Genomic DNA, 14,939 nt, shown 5'->3' on the forward strand with positions numbered 1-14,939 from the left:
GGAGGGGTTCAAGGCAAGGTTGGACGGGGCTTGGAGCAACCTGGGCTGGTGGGAGGTGTCCCTGCCCAGGGCAGGGGGGTGGCACTGGATGATCTTGAAGGTCCCTTCCAACCCAAACCATTCTGTGATTCTATGCTTACCCTTAAGTAGGGTTTTCACACCTCAGAGTGGACACACAGAGCTCACAAGGGGCAGGCAGGTTCTCTAATTCAAAGCAACTCTCCTTTCCCTGTTCTTGATGTCGTTTTTCCATCAGAGCTCCTGTAACACACCAAGAATGTCACATGGAAGGCTCAGAACAGAATCAGTAAGTCCCAACCAATCTCCCTGACCTTCTATGAAGGCCAAATACATTCATCCTCTAACAAACATGAGTAACCACGGCCGAAAACAAAGGCAGAGGGAAATATTATATACCCTCAGCAGTTGTCTTTTCAGAACTAGATCCAGTCTAACAGTGCCGGGGGTGCACACAGCATCCGTTTTCATTCCTTCCTTACTGGCCTTGACAGTGCAGGTTTCCACACAAGGATTCATTTCAAGTAGGCTATAGGACAAGATGCATAATTAATGCAGCTAATGATGAGTTTCCCATCTAAGCAGGAGCAGCATTTCAGACAGCTCTCAGGCCAATAGAAGAGAGTTTGTTCACAGTAAGTTTTGTCTATCCCATAAATCATGGCTGGCTTCCCTAAAGGTCTATATCCTTCTAAACATCACGCAACTTGGTATGAAAACAAGCTCATGCAGGTCTTTGAGGTGAGCAGATGCTGCAGCACAGTACGGGTTAAGGAATGCACCCCATGAGAGGTGAAAACCAGACTATCTCAAAAATTCAGACAAAGCTTCACACCAAGTTTATCACACGCCACAAAGAACCATGGTCATTAAAGCAATAAATTTAATTGTCCTCCCCTATCAAGGTTCATCTGGATCTGGCCTTCCATCTGGCATGTTCAGTGTGTACCTGAGCTAGTGCATACCCAAAACCACAGCAAGGTTTCAAGCTCCATGAGAAAGGGGAGACTTTAGTGGGAGGGAGGTCGGGCTTAGTCCTGTACTTAGTTACAGTGAGGGAGAAAAGCTTTGAGTTTTCTCTTAGAGAAGATACTCCATAGTCACAGAAATACCTTTGCTTTTCACCCATCCAACAATACCAGTTCTCTGATAACTTTCCAACATAAACAGTGTCCATCTGAGGCTGGGAGCATCTGCTGCACCATTCTGGGGCAACCACTGCAGTTGTTGGGACGCTCAACTAAACAGAGGCGGGCCACTCTAGCACCCTTTGTGTACAGATGGATCCCTTGATGTTGAGGAAGGGAATGTTTGGAAACCACAAAAGGCAAACCAGAATGTTTGGAAAAAAACATATTTGTGCCATGGTTTTTATAACTTAGGTTCGCTGTCAAGGCAGTGACACATCTTCTGAAAACACTCAGAAAACAAGAAAATGGGAAGTGACCGTCTGATCCAAAAGGAGTGGTCCACCATGGTCCACCTGGTGGTTTGCTCTCCTTGGAGCACTGATGGATTACAGAGGTTCTTAATGAATGCTTTTACCCAGTAAACACACAGCTGTCAGATGAATAGGGCAATGAATACACTCCTTTATAATTACAAACTACATTTATTGAGCAGGAAAGGTTCTGCATCACTCCGATCCTTTCCTGGATGGCTGTGACAGTGACAAGGGCATCCACTCTCTTACAGCAGCAGAGCTAGTGATGTCATCTGAGTGCAAGGATGACATCACAGCCCCCCTGTAGACATGGTCTCTCTTGACTATTGCACTAATTGGTGCAAAATAGCCTCTGTAATTAGCAGGAACACACGGTATTGGCCCACAGAGAAGATCCCACCTCCAGCGCTCTTGTGGTTAGAAGCAGTTGGGCTCAGCAGCATGGCAGAAGAAAGCATTGACCACTATGGTGGAAGAGTAAGCCATAACCACGGCTCTGACCAAGGTGGACACTCTGGAACAAGAAGGGCGGAAGATCACCTCCACCTGACCAAGAGAGGGAAACTTGTCGAACATCGCAGCCTTCAAACACTGAGTGCTCAGAACATGGTATACTGTGAAATACTCAGATGTTCACAAGCATCATCAATGTTTCTTCCTCCTCTCTTCTCACTGCCACAGCTGGCTAATAAGAAACCTCAGGTGGAGCCGGCTGAGGGCAGTTACATCCCCAGAGGACGTGCCACTCATCAGGGTCATTTTCTGCACGGGAACAAAGCAGAGGAGGAAAACCTCGCAATCAAGTTAAAGCCACTTTCCCAACTCTATTTACTGAACGCGTTTGTTAAATAGACTTTGGAGAATAAATAGCGTGTTTATGAAAAGGACTCGGGTTTCATCTGATAATGTAACGTAAAGCTTCCCTGTCAGGGGCTCAAGACCTGTAAAATCCATGACTTGCCAGATCTGGGCGTAGAGGTAAAACTGCTCAGTGGAGCTCATTACGGTCCAGAGAACCGCTGGGTTTCATTGGTCCTGAAGAGCATAACCTCCATGAATCGACCTGAGAAAAGCCTGCTAAAAACCTGTGAGTGGATTTTATGAAACCTGCAAGGTCTCATGGACTTAAATCCCTCCTCTCCAAAGTGCCCCGTTCAATTAACCTCAAAACTTTCCCTCTAAAATAAAGCTGACTTTTGGCGGAAGACCTCGGAGGGAAACTTGAGGACAGAAAAGTGAAAATAGGTTTCAAATGAAATCTAAAATGGCCATCTCTGCAAAACGGAGCCCTTACCACAGCTGCAAAATCATTTATCAAGTGCTTGGAGCATGCTTGATGCGTCCAAGAGCAAGCGGACACCTTTCCCACAGACTCGCCAGCCTCTCACAGCTGTTAGATCGAGCAGAGCAGCCAGCAGAAGCATGCAGAGTCAGCGAAAAATCTGCCGAAGAATTTCTTGATCTTCGCTTAAGGGTAATAAGGCCTCCTGTTACGAGCTAGGGAGAGGCAAAAGTGTTTCAGAATTCCATTTTTTCCACGCAGAATTTTTAGATTATAATCTAGCACAACGAGTCTAAAAACTTTGCTCTTGAAGTTTAATAGTCCTCTTATTGAAATAAAAGCAGTTTATTCTTTCTCATTTGACATCTCTCAGGCAATGGGTGCTGTAGATCAATTTTGCAGGATCTTTCTGCATTTATAGAAGTCCCCTGTAGGACAGGTGATTGAGTTGGAATTATATGTTATTTTTTTTTTATTAGTATAATTTTGCTGTCATTCATGCAGACTGAACTGTAATTGATATTTTTCCATCCTCTCCCCACTGGCAATATGAGGTCTGTTGGAACGGGGATGGGAACTGTTTGCTGCCTTCAGCTCTTTATTTATCCGCAGCTTTTAGTTGGAGCAAGATACAAACATACATCAGCATATGCTTTAGCTAAAAGCAAGAGCTTGCCAACTCAGGCAGGTTGGGAATTTTCCATTCACAGAAAGAGCGATCTCAGAAAAAAAAGAAAAAAAAAAAAAAAGAAAAAAAAAATTGTCCTTGGGGGCAAAAAGGGGATTTTGCCTAAATCAGTCAATTTTCTTTTCATTCCCCTTAAATCAAAAGTCAGCATTTTCTTGAACTAAATCCAAAGGGTTTCGAGTCATGTCAGTGTTAAGCAGCACGGCTTCAGGCCACTGTTTGCCTGCTGGGGCTGCAGCTTTGGGTGCCATACGTTCACGGCCTTTCCAAAATCAACAGGAGAGGCAAGTGCTTGATCACCGAGTCCCAAAGGGAACATGGATCCAAGAGGCATTTGCAGAGGAAAGCTCCATAGCGAGTATTAAACATGACAATCCAGATATAACTTCTGCCTCAAGGAGTCATTGAACCGGTTACGGTTGCAGTCTGGGAAATCACAGAATCACAGAATGGTTTGGGTTGGAAGGGACCTTCAAGATCATCCACCCCCTGCCCCGGGCAGGGACACCTCCCACCAGACCACGTTGCTCCAAGCCCCGTCCAACCTGGCCTTGAACCCCTCCAGGGATGGGGCAGCCACAGCTTCTGTGGGCAACCTGGGCCAGGGGCTCACCACCCTCACACCAAAGAATTTCTTCACAATATCTCATCTAAATCCACGCTCTTTCACTGTAAAACCGTTGCCCCTCGTCCCATGGCTCCCCTCCCTGCTCCAGAGTCCCTCCCCAGCTTTCCTGGAGCCCCTTGAGGGACTGGCAGGGGCTGGAAGGTCTCCGCGGAGCCTTCTCTTCTCCAGGCTGAACCCCACCAGCTCTCTCAGCCTGTCCTCCCAGCAGAGGGGCTCCAGCCCTCCCAGCATCTCCGGGGCCTCCTCTGGCCCCGCTCCAACAGCTCCGTGTCTCTCCTGTGCCGAGGCCCCAGCGCTGGAGGCAGCACTGCAGGGGGGTCTCCCCCGAGCGCAGCAGAGGGGCAGAATCCCCCCCTTGCCCTGCTGCCCACGCTGCTGGGGATGCAGCCCAGGCTGCGGGGGGGTTTCTGGGCTGCCAGCGCACGGTGCCGGCTCCTGTGGAGCTTCTCACCCACCAACACCCCCAAGTCCTAATATCCCATTCCCTATATTTTCTCCTTAAATACCCACTGATGATGGTTGCTGGAGACCAAGCGTGGAGGTGCTTGTACCTTCGCTCTGACCAGCTGGTCATTCTTACACGCTTGCATTAAGCCAGCTCAGCTCTGTTTCTCATGGCTTTCAGGAGCCGTTGCCTGGGCAGGAGTCCAGAGCATGAAAATATGACATATGAAGTATCCCAGGCCCCTCTGAGCATCCAGCTCAGTGAGCTGGAACCTTTAGCTCAGCAGCCCAAAAAGGAATCCTGAAATATTTAAATGCTTTTGTTAAAGCTACCTAAAGGAAATACTCTGGCAAGCTTAACTAAAGAAAAAAATATGTGTGTAAACTCTTTTTTTTTTTTTTTTTTTTTTTACGTCTTAATTTTCAGTCAGGAGAAAGACCAATATTAAAGTAGAAGAAACAATTTGCTGGGAGGGAAACCTTTCACAGGGCTCTGCTAAGCAAAATAAAACCCTCCGCTGCCCACAGGAAGATCTCCCCAGCCCAGAGATCAGAGGCAGAGGCAACGGCGTGTGACAGCTCGTAATCACATTGCTTAACGCCTGGCTGGGCAGGACAGGGACAGAAGACCCTGCGCGAAACACGGCACCCTGATACCCAGAAATAAAGGAAGAAGCATTCCGGTTACGCTGCCCAGCCATTTCCAATGGAAGGATGGTTTGTCATCAAGTCTGCCCCCCCCCCCCCCCCCAAAAAAAAAATAAATCCCTGGTATTTGTTGGGGATAACGAGATTGAAGTCAGTTCAGGGTGGAGACAGAGCCTGACTTTAAAAATTTTAAGGGGAAAAAAAAAAAAAAAGTGGGGAAAAAACCCAGAAGCGATAAATGAAATCGGTTTCAGAGCACTTCAAAGTTAGGAGAGCAAACAAAGCAGGACTGGCCACCACGTCCAAGGCTTTCAGGCACTGACAAATGTCCGCTTTTTAAAACCGCAGCTCACAAAGCATGGACATCTTGGAAAAGCATGGTGTAACAGAAGCTGCAGGGGGGCAAAATCCTTTGCTGGCTGTAGAAGCTGAGCGCTCCCAACTCCTGGCTCCCGAGTGCCTCGCTGAGTTTGAGAGAACTGTTAAGCACTGCTCACAAAACCAGCTGTCTCTCTTTAAAAGAGGAAAAGCTACAGTAGGCAAATAAACACAAAGAACTCTCTCGTTGGACTGCGGGGCCCGGAGAAATGCGTTTAGAGCCCCTGGGGAAGCCGGGCGGTGGGAGTATCAGCAGCATCGCTCCATCTGCTGTAGACTGGGCAGTGTCTTCAGCAAAATGAGTCAAACTGAAGGGTCGTCTGAGTCCTGTAGGCTGTCTCAAAGGCCACCAGCAGCCAGACAGGGCGCAGTACATGGAGGAAAAACTACCAGCCATGCTTCCCTGGCATCCTGATGCCATAATGCTCAGGGGCTACGAGTGACAGCTGATACGTTCGTGTTAAACAACCCCGGATGGATCTTTCCGTCCCGCATTTAGCTGCTTTTTGAATATATATCACGTTTGGCATCTAGGATGTCCCATGGCCATGAGCTCCTCAGCTGAACCACGCACCCTGCCAAACGCCACCACCTTTTGTTTCAAGCACCACCTCATAATTTCATCTGGTGCACCTAAATTCTTACGTGAGGTAGAGCAAATTCTTGTTCCTTACCTTCTCCATGCCAATGTATCTTAGACCTCCATCATATCAGCACCTCAGCAATCACTTTTCCAGGCTGAGTCATCTGCCACCAAATTAAAAAAGGAAGAGCAGAGCCTCTGGCATAACTCAAAGGGCCATGAAGATGATCAGAGGGCTGGAGCCCCTCTGCTGGGAGGACAGGCTGAGAGAGCTGGGGGGGTTCAGCCTGGAGAAGAGAAGGCTCCGCGGAGACCTTCCAGCCCCTGCCAGTCCCTAAAGGGGCTCCAGGAAAGCTGGGGAGGGACTCTGGAGCAGGGAGGGGAGCCATGGGACGAGGGGGAAGGGTTTTACACTGCAAGAGGGGAGATTTAGATGAGATATTAGGAAGAAATTCTTTGGTGTGAGGGGGGTGAGCCCCTGGCCCAGGTTGCCCAGAGAAGCTGTGGCTGCCCCATCCCTGGAGGGGTTCAAGGCCAGGTTGGCCGGGGCTTGGAGCAACCTGGTGTGGTGGGAGGTGTCCCTGCCCAGGGCAGGGGGTGGAACTGAGTGATCTTTAAGGTTCCTTCCAACCCAAACCATTCTGTGATTCTACGACTCCATGGCTGTGCTCAGGAAGGGCACCATGGGTCCAGCCTTGCAGTGAGGGCAAACAGATCTCACCCGGCATGCTGCAGAGGTAAAAAGAATAGATCCTGATGTCTCCGGGGCCCTGATATATGCACGCAGTTGAGCAAAAGGGCTTTTTCTGCTTGGGCAGGATGATGCATGGAGCACCTGAAGTCGCTCACTGGTGGTTTTACTGTATCTGCTAGAGTGACTCAATGTAAAGTTCTCTTCTAGACCATTATCACACCAGGACGGCAGATCCCCCAGGCTGACAAAGAAGCAGGAGTGATTTAATAACCCAGTTACCTCCTCCAGCACCGAGACAACCATCTGGAGCGTTAAACTGGCATGAACGCAAACTAGACGGAGCCTGCAGCAAGCTGGCCCTGAAACCGCCCCGTCCTCCAGGTTCAGCTGCGATCCAAGGCCTCCCTGATACGGCCCAGCTGGACAACCCTGCCTCCGAGAGCCCAGGAGATTGCCAAATTGTGAGAAAGAGCACAGAGCCCTGCAAGATAAGAAAGGTAAAACAGAGGACAGAGGTGAGATTGTCGAGATGTGTTAGGGAGCAGCTCAAAGGTACAAGAGGAAAAACCTCAACAGGAGAAGGCAGAAAATCCTCAAGGGGAGAAAACCCAACGCCATGAGATGGACGGTGGCACCTCAGCAGAGTGGATGTTCCATTCCAGCAAGCAGCCACGGCCAACCCTTCCACCCAACGGGTAGCAGAGACACTTGGGGTGTCTTTCTCAGTGGTCAGCACAGCTTCGTAGCGCAGTAGTCCTCACTTGGGTGTATCCTGCTCACAGAGCATCTAGGCATGACAAAAAGGTGCCCCAAAAAGTGCTCCAGGGAGGGTTACAAACCACTGAGAAGCTTGAGTGCTTTATATTTTTCAACATATCTGGATTTTAAGGTTTTGGGGGTTTTTTGCTTTTTTTAAAAAGAAAAAAAAAATCTATGTCTGAGAGACTGCAAACCAGAAAAGCAAATCTGAAGTTCAGAAACGCGCTAACGGGGGAATATCGGGAATGCAAATTAAAAGAGCCAAGGGGAAGAGAGCAGGACGTGTTCCAGCAAGCTGCTCTGCTTCTCAAGGCCATGATGACAGGGAAGGGAAAGTCAGACCTGGGCCGGGTGTTGAGGCAACATTCCCATCAGAAAGAAATCCAGGGAGCTGAAGAAAGGGAGAGAGGACAGCGAAAGGTTGATTTTAACTCAGGAAGAGGGATAGTTTGACCCTCATAGCACAGCGCCCTTCTTTCCTCACTCATACAGGAGGTGCCATCCTGTGTCTGCAGCTGAGTTACAGATCCAAGGATGCTCCCAATTTGGAGGGCAGTATACGCAGCCAGCCCCTCAGGGATCTGATTCTTCAGTAGTTAAACCGATTTCTTTTCCTCCCCCCCTCAAAGGGTTCCAAAACGGCAACAATTTTCACATGGTGCCACTAAGGTACAACGCAAGCCCGAGCAATGGCAGCGCACGGACCATTCCCTTCTTCTAGGAGGGGCAGATTATTAAAAGACAGTAAACTGGCAAAATCCAGAGCATCTTTTGCACAGCACGTGGTGGGGCACTCCTCTGAGCAGTGTGGAGCACTGCCAGAAGGGCCAAGGTGGGGAGCAGGGCTGCTGGGAATGACTTCTGCTGTTGGGAGTCTCCAGCAGCAGAGGAGAACCCTCCATCCTCTCGTAAGCAGCACGGTGCCATGGAGCCGATGGCTCCAGGAGTGCTCTTGTCACTCTCCCCGCTCGGCTTCATGCGGCTGCCTTCTTCCTCTCCTTTTCCAAGCAGCATCCACAACTGCTCTCCTCTTGTTCAAAGCCTTCTGTATCAGCCTCTCCCAGAGCCTCGGGCTTAATCGCCCTCCTACTCACAGGGTTTTCGTGATCTTCATCCCTCTCCCCCTTTGCCCGCTTGCTGAATACTTGGCACTGGTGAGGCCCCACCTTGAGCGCTGTGCCCAGTTTTGGGCCCCTCACCACAAAAAAGACGCTGAGGTGCTGGAGCGTGTCCAGAGAAGGGCAACGGAGCTGGTGAGGGGTCTGGAGCACAAGTCTGGTGAGGAGCGGCTGAGGGAGCTGGGGGTGTTCAGCCTGGAGAAGAGGAGGCTGAGGGGAGACCTTCTCACTCTCTACAGCTCCCTGAAAGGAGGGGGTAGCTGGGGGGTGTCAGGCTCTTCTCCCAAGGAACAGGCCATGGGACAAGAGGAAACGGCCTCAAGTTGCCCCAGGGGAGGTTTAGGATGGATATTAGGAAAAATGTCTTCACTGAAAGGGTTTTTAAGCATTGGAAGAGGCTGCCCAGGACAGTGGTGGAGTCACCATCCCTGGAGGCATTTAAAAGCCAGGCAGACGTGGTGCTGAGGGACATGGTTTAGTGATGGTTTTTGTCAGAGTTGGGTTGATGGTTGGACTCAGTGATCTGAAAGGTCCCTTCCAACCTGGGCAATTCTATGATTCTGTGATTCTATGAATTTGCACCTTCCTGGCAGCTCGCTGGGCTTGGAAATATGAGCGAAAGGAGCTCTTCCCGGCCTCCTGGGACACCTGGAGACACAACAGAGCTCTTGCCATAGACATGTGCTGTCCCTTTGGTTTCTGCTCTGCACAGTGCAAGGCTCATGGCCATGGAGTATTTCTGTAGACCAGCTATTTTCAGTCCTGGTGGCAATCACACTAAGTGCGTGGCTTCCTGTGACGTTAGCAGCGGGCAAGGATTGAGGTATGCTCTCTCTTCGCCTCTTTTAGCTCCACCACATGCTTGGTAGCTCAGACCCAACTTAGTGCCTAGAGCTTGGACCGAAGCTGTACAAAGCCAAGTACTCTGTCCCAAACAGTAAACACATGAGAGGCACAGGAGAACAGGGAATTTTGCCTGGACTCACTCAGAAAGTGCACTTTTTCCTCCAAGACGGATGCAAATGAAGCAAATCACTTGAGATGACCCCAGCAATCTGCGGCAGGGGCAGGACCAGGACTTCGGTCTCCCAAAGCCCAGGCCAGTGCCTGAAAAAAATTAAAAATAAATCAATCATCCTTCCAATATATGCGAGGATCTGGCTGCAGTGACAGAGCCTCAGATGACAGCTCATTAAGCCGCAGGGGTTTTCACCTTACAAATCCTCCCCGTGAATTAATTACTAAGAGCATCATTGCAACGTTTAACACCACAGATGCTGACTCAGGCTGCGGGGCTCTTCCCTTTTGGCTGCGTTGCTTCTCCTTACCGGTTTTTCCAATCCCCTGTGCCACGTGGAATGACAAACAGCTGGACCAGCACAAGGGAGGAGGGAAAAACAAAAAAAAAAGAGGCGGAGGAGAAGAGCAGCAGCTTTTTAATTCAGCATTGCCAAAGCCCTCCCTGTTGTGAAACGGCATCATTGCCAACTGCTGGCCGCGCAGCCAGGGTACTTCGCGTATTTGATGTTGCGCAAGTGTCCCTTAAGGATCTGTGGAAGAAAAGCTTTTTTTCCCAGCAAAGCACAGTTTTTTTTTTTCTATTTATTTATTTAATTTTTCCTTCTACCTAGAGAAAACTGTAGAAACCAGAGCCCTGCGCTCACCCCACTGCAATCCAGATTTCTCTTTTCTCCCTGAAACAACTGTTTAAATAAGGAACGGAGAGAATCCTCTTCCCGCCAGCAGCAAAGTTTTTAGGGAAAAGAGGTTCAGGCCAAGCGGAGCTCTCGGTCTAGCGCACCAGCACCGCGCTTACTCAAAGCTGTTCCTACCCCACATCGAATCCCCTGGTTAGCACAGGCTTCAGGACGCCACGACCACGTAGGAAATGGCCACGGTAGCCGAGATGCTCCAAACACCACCAAAAAACGGGCAGCTGATGAGACGAAGCGCAGTACACAAAAGGCAAGAAGTTCTCTGCCCCAAAAAAAGCTTAGCTCTGAAACAACCCGTATTCCTGCTAGAAAGGTTTTAACAAAAAAGTTTGGATTTCATTCCATCAAGGTGTTACAAGCCAAATGGAAATGGCTGAAACAGAAAACGACCTGCGGAAATGTTGCTGGGGCGTCTCAACAATTTATTTCATGTCAGGAAAGAGACACCAGGAAGCAAATTTCCTCTCTCTCTTGTACTTTTTGAATTATCCACTTGCCAAAAGGCTGAAAAGCCTTTTTCACCGCCCCCTCCACGCAGCGATCCCAGCCTCCACCTTTCAACCCTGAAACCATTACCCTGGATCTGCCTCTTCCCCTGGACACTTGACCATCCACCTCCACGCAGGAGCCTCTCCTGCTGCCACGCGTATCCCTCCTGTGAAAACTTTCCTCCTGGACACACACGCCAAACTCAGACTACCAGAATAATTTCCAAAAAGGCATCCCAAGTGTGCAAAGCGCTGCCTGACAAAGTAGGTGGTAGAAAGAAGCGTGGGCAGCAGGGCAAGGGGGGGATTCTGCCCCTCTGCTGCGCTCGGGGGAGACCCCCCTGCAGTGCTGCCTCCAGCGCTGGGGCCTCGGCACAGGAGAGACACGGAGCTGTTGGAGCGGGGCCAGAGGAGGCCCCGGAGATGCTGGGAGGGCTGGAGCCCCTCTGCTGGGAGGACAGGCTGAGAGAGCTGGGGGGGTTCAGCCTGGAGAAGAGAAGGCTCCGCGGAGACCTTCCAGCCCCTGCCAGTCCCTCAAGGGGCTCCAGGAAAGCTGGGGAGGGACTCTGGAGCAGGGAGGGGAGCCATGGGATGAGGGGGAGCGGTTTTAAACTAAAAAAGTGGAAATTTAGACTAGATCTAAGGAAAAAATGTTTCACAATGAGGGCAGTGAGCCCGTGGCCCAGGTTGCCCAGAGAAGCTGTGGCTGCCCCATCCCTGGAGGGGTTCAAGGCCAGGTTGGCCGGGGCTTGGCGGAACCTGGGCTGGTGGGAGGTGTCCCTGCCCAGGGCAGGGGGTGGCACTGGATCATCTTGAAGGTCCCTTCCAACCCAAACCATTCTGTGATTCTATGAAACTCCTGGAGCTGAAGGCCGCTGGGGAGAGAGCACCTGGCAAGCCCTAAATCTAGGGGCTGTAATTACGCCTCCTTCAAAATCACCATAAATGATCCAGATTACAGAGAGCTGGGGTGCAGCCATCAGCGCCCCCCCCGAATAAACACGCAACATATTCTGTATTTTTCATCCTGTAGTTCAAAGGGAACATTGCTGTTGGCGCCGTCACACAGCTGTGAACCAAACAGATCCTCCAGATAAAAACACAACCGACCCGTACAAGCTGTGACAAACCTGATTTCCATAACTACACCCAGCGTTTTGCCACAGTGGGCCAAACAGTCCGTTTAATGGATATTTTACCCTTACGGGATCCCTCCTTTGCGGAGCCACAGCCCTCCCACACCGCGACATTAAAGCCTTCAGCACTCACCTGCGCAGCCCAGGATGCTTCAAACGGGCTGAAACGTTAAATAGCAGCACAAAAGAGAGAAGAGCTTCCACTCGTTTTGTGTAAACAAGCACAGAAATACATTTTCCCTAAAAAAAAAAAAAAAAAACCAAAAACAAAGCAGCAGGAGCAAATACTGAATTTATGCGGCCAACCTGTTGAATTCCCGTGGGAATTCAACACCAACTTTGCACCTTTTTTCCCCCCGCCCCCGATTATTTTATTCCAGGCAAAAGTTTTGCTCGCTGGTGGTTCCCAGCCTCCGGACCCACCAGCCAGGAGAGACCCAGGAGTTTCCGTGGTTCACAGCCTGTTTCCCAAGAGCTGCTTGTTCCTTCGTTTCGCTCCTTCCCCTGGCAAGTCCACCCAAGTACCCCACCTCCCTTCAAAAACAGATTAGCAACCAAAGTTTGTCCAAACCCCCCAACATTTACGTAAAACAGGATTTCTCCCCTTCTGTGTAGTGGCGGGGTTGTCTGCCAGTACTTTAAGATACCGAGGGAGCAGATTTTGAGCTTTAAGAGCGAACCCTCCGTCAGCGTGACCTGCAGCATCAGGTGAAGCCAACTAAAGCCACCAGCAACACTCTTGCAGCAGAACATCAAAGGATCATCATCTCCGGCTCTGAAAGACAATTTGTCTTGTCTTGACATTTACGCAGCAGGAGAAACTGTGGGCAACCCACCAGAGCCCAGCATCCTCGCGTAACATTTAATGCACCACAGCAGATCCTCCTCATTGTTTTCTTTCACTGCTTGGGGGCAAAACTGGCAGCATGGAGGAGAGCCCGACAACGGCCCTGAACAAAAACACTTGGGTTTTCAAAAAAGAAACGCCAAGGGCCTCGATCTGCTGAGCTTTAGCTTCCTCAAGATCTATCCGTGCCGTAGGATGTACAAGATACTGGGATTTGGATGCTGCAGAGTCGCCACCAGCCAGAAGAACTCAGTATTTCATGAGATGAGCTCGTGGACATCCCATCCGCCGGGGTTAACTGGTTTCCCTGCCAGGCCACTGCTCCTCATGATGCTCGTAGGAATGTAATCGCCTTCCAGAGCCTCGTCGAAGTGGGTGAACTGGTTAGAAAGGGGCGAGATGGCACAGATGTGATGCCAGATGACTCAAAAAAAAGGCAGAGTTGAAGCGAGTCCCAGACGGGGCACCCAGCAGAGCCTGCCTCTGTCTTCTCCACTCCCTCCCATCGGGTGTTTCCACGCATTGAATCAAAACGTCGTGTTTTACACACAAATAATACGGGCTAAAGAAATCCACCACAGCTGCCCCGAACAGCCAGTTTGTGCAGTACAAGCTCTTTAAAGGCATCCTGTTTTCAGGAGTGACACCTCAATTGTGGTTTGAATCCGACATGTGGCTTTACATCCTTTTAAATATTCCAGAGCCTTTATGCATTTGGTTTTAAATTGTTGGACTAACGATACCCTCTTACCCAGGCTCAAATAAAAACATAAGGAAAAGTTAAGCTAAAAGAAATTTCAACGCTTTATCAGATAGTTATTTTCTCCCCTCCAAAAAGCAAGCTTAAACCAAATCAGGCTGCCCCATTATAGCTAAAATTATTTTAAAACAGACTGACTCTCTTTCAGCTGCGATGTCTGCAAACGTTTCGCACAAATAGGGACCGAGCGCCAATCTTTTCACTTCAAAACCTTCAGCACCCCTCGCTGAGTTATCCCACGGGACTGCACGAGCTGCAGGGCAGCACATGGCCTGTCTCCATCTGCTGAAATGCCAAAAGCCAGACAAATTCTTCACCTTCCAGAGGAGCTGCAGAGACCACAAATGATGCTGCAGAGGAGGAGACAACCCAGTAGTTCCCAGTGACTGACCCAGCAGCCAGGAGAGATCCAGGACGCTCCATGGTTCACAGCCTCTGCTCCCCAAGAGCTGCTTGTCCTTTTTTTCACTCCTTCCTCTGGCAAGTACAGCAAAGCATAAGGAGGAGATGAAGCTGTTGGAGCGGGGCCAGAGGAGGCCCTGGAGATGCTGGGAGGGCTGGAGCCCCTCTGCTGGGAGGACAGGCTGAGAGAGCTGGGGGGGTTCAGCCTGGAGAAGAGAAGGCTCCGCGGAGACCTTCCAGCCCCTGCCAGTCCCTCAAGGGGCTCCAGGAAAGCTGGGGAGGGACTCTGGATCACAGAGGGGAGCCACAGGACAAGGGGTAAAGGTTTTATGCTGAAGGAGGGGAGATTTAGATTGGATATTAGGAAGGAATCCTTTGCTGTGAGGGTGGTGAGCCCCTGTCCCAGGTTGCCCAGAGAAGCTGTGGCTGCCCCATCCCTGGAGGGGTTCAAGGCCAGGTTGGCCGGGGCTTGGAGCAACCTGGGCTGGTGGGAGGTGTCCCTGCCCAGGGCAGGGGGTGGAACTGGATGATCTTGTTGATCCTGTGATTCTATGAAGTAGCCCACCTCCCTTAAAAAACAATAGGTAACCGCAAGCCCAGGTCTACTGCTGGACTTCTTGCAAGGTTTTGCTTCAGCCTGAACCACCCTCCCTTTGAACAAAAATGCCTGCCTTCCTTTAGAGAGTTCCATGCAAGCAGAAAATCTTAGTTAATTGAATTGTTTATCCATCAGGTGCAGAGCTGGTGTCAAAGGACCAAAACCATGGGAGCAGAGCTCTGCAAACCTTGAGCAGACTCGGGGTCTCAACCTTCTCCTTCCCCCGCAGCACAAACCCCTCCTCTCCCACCACAGCCCTCCTTCAGCGGTCGGAGAAAACGCCCATGAGCTGAAAAGAACCAAAGTTTC

The 14,939-nt window shown here is 50.2% G+C and overlaps 1 long non-coding RNA gene across 1 annotated transcript; it reads right to left on the reverse strand.

Annotated features, from left to right (window-relative positions):
- Positions 1–1,466: 1,466 nt before the first annotated feature.
- Positions 1,467–11,282, reverse strand: LOC134513657 (uncharacterized). Its single transcript, XR_010070482.1, has 3 exons — positions 9,671–11,282; positions 7,087–7,288; positions 1,467–2,224 (listed from the first exon to the last, which is right to left on the reverse strand). It is a non-coding gene; the product is annotated as an uncharacterized LOC134513657 (long non-coding RNA).
- Positions 11,283–14,939: the final 3,657 nt, after the last annotated feature.

The sequence above is a fragment of the Chroicocephalus ridibundus genome, chromosome 3 (assembly GCF_963924245.1).
Source record: "Chroicocephalus ridibundus chromosome 3, bChrRid1.1, whole genome shotgun sequence".
Classification (NCBI taxonomy): Eukaryota; Metazoa; Chordata; class Aves; order Charadriiformes; family Laridae; genus Chroicocephalus; species Chroicocephalus ridibundus.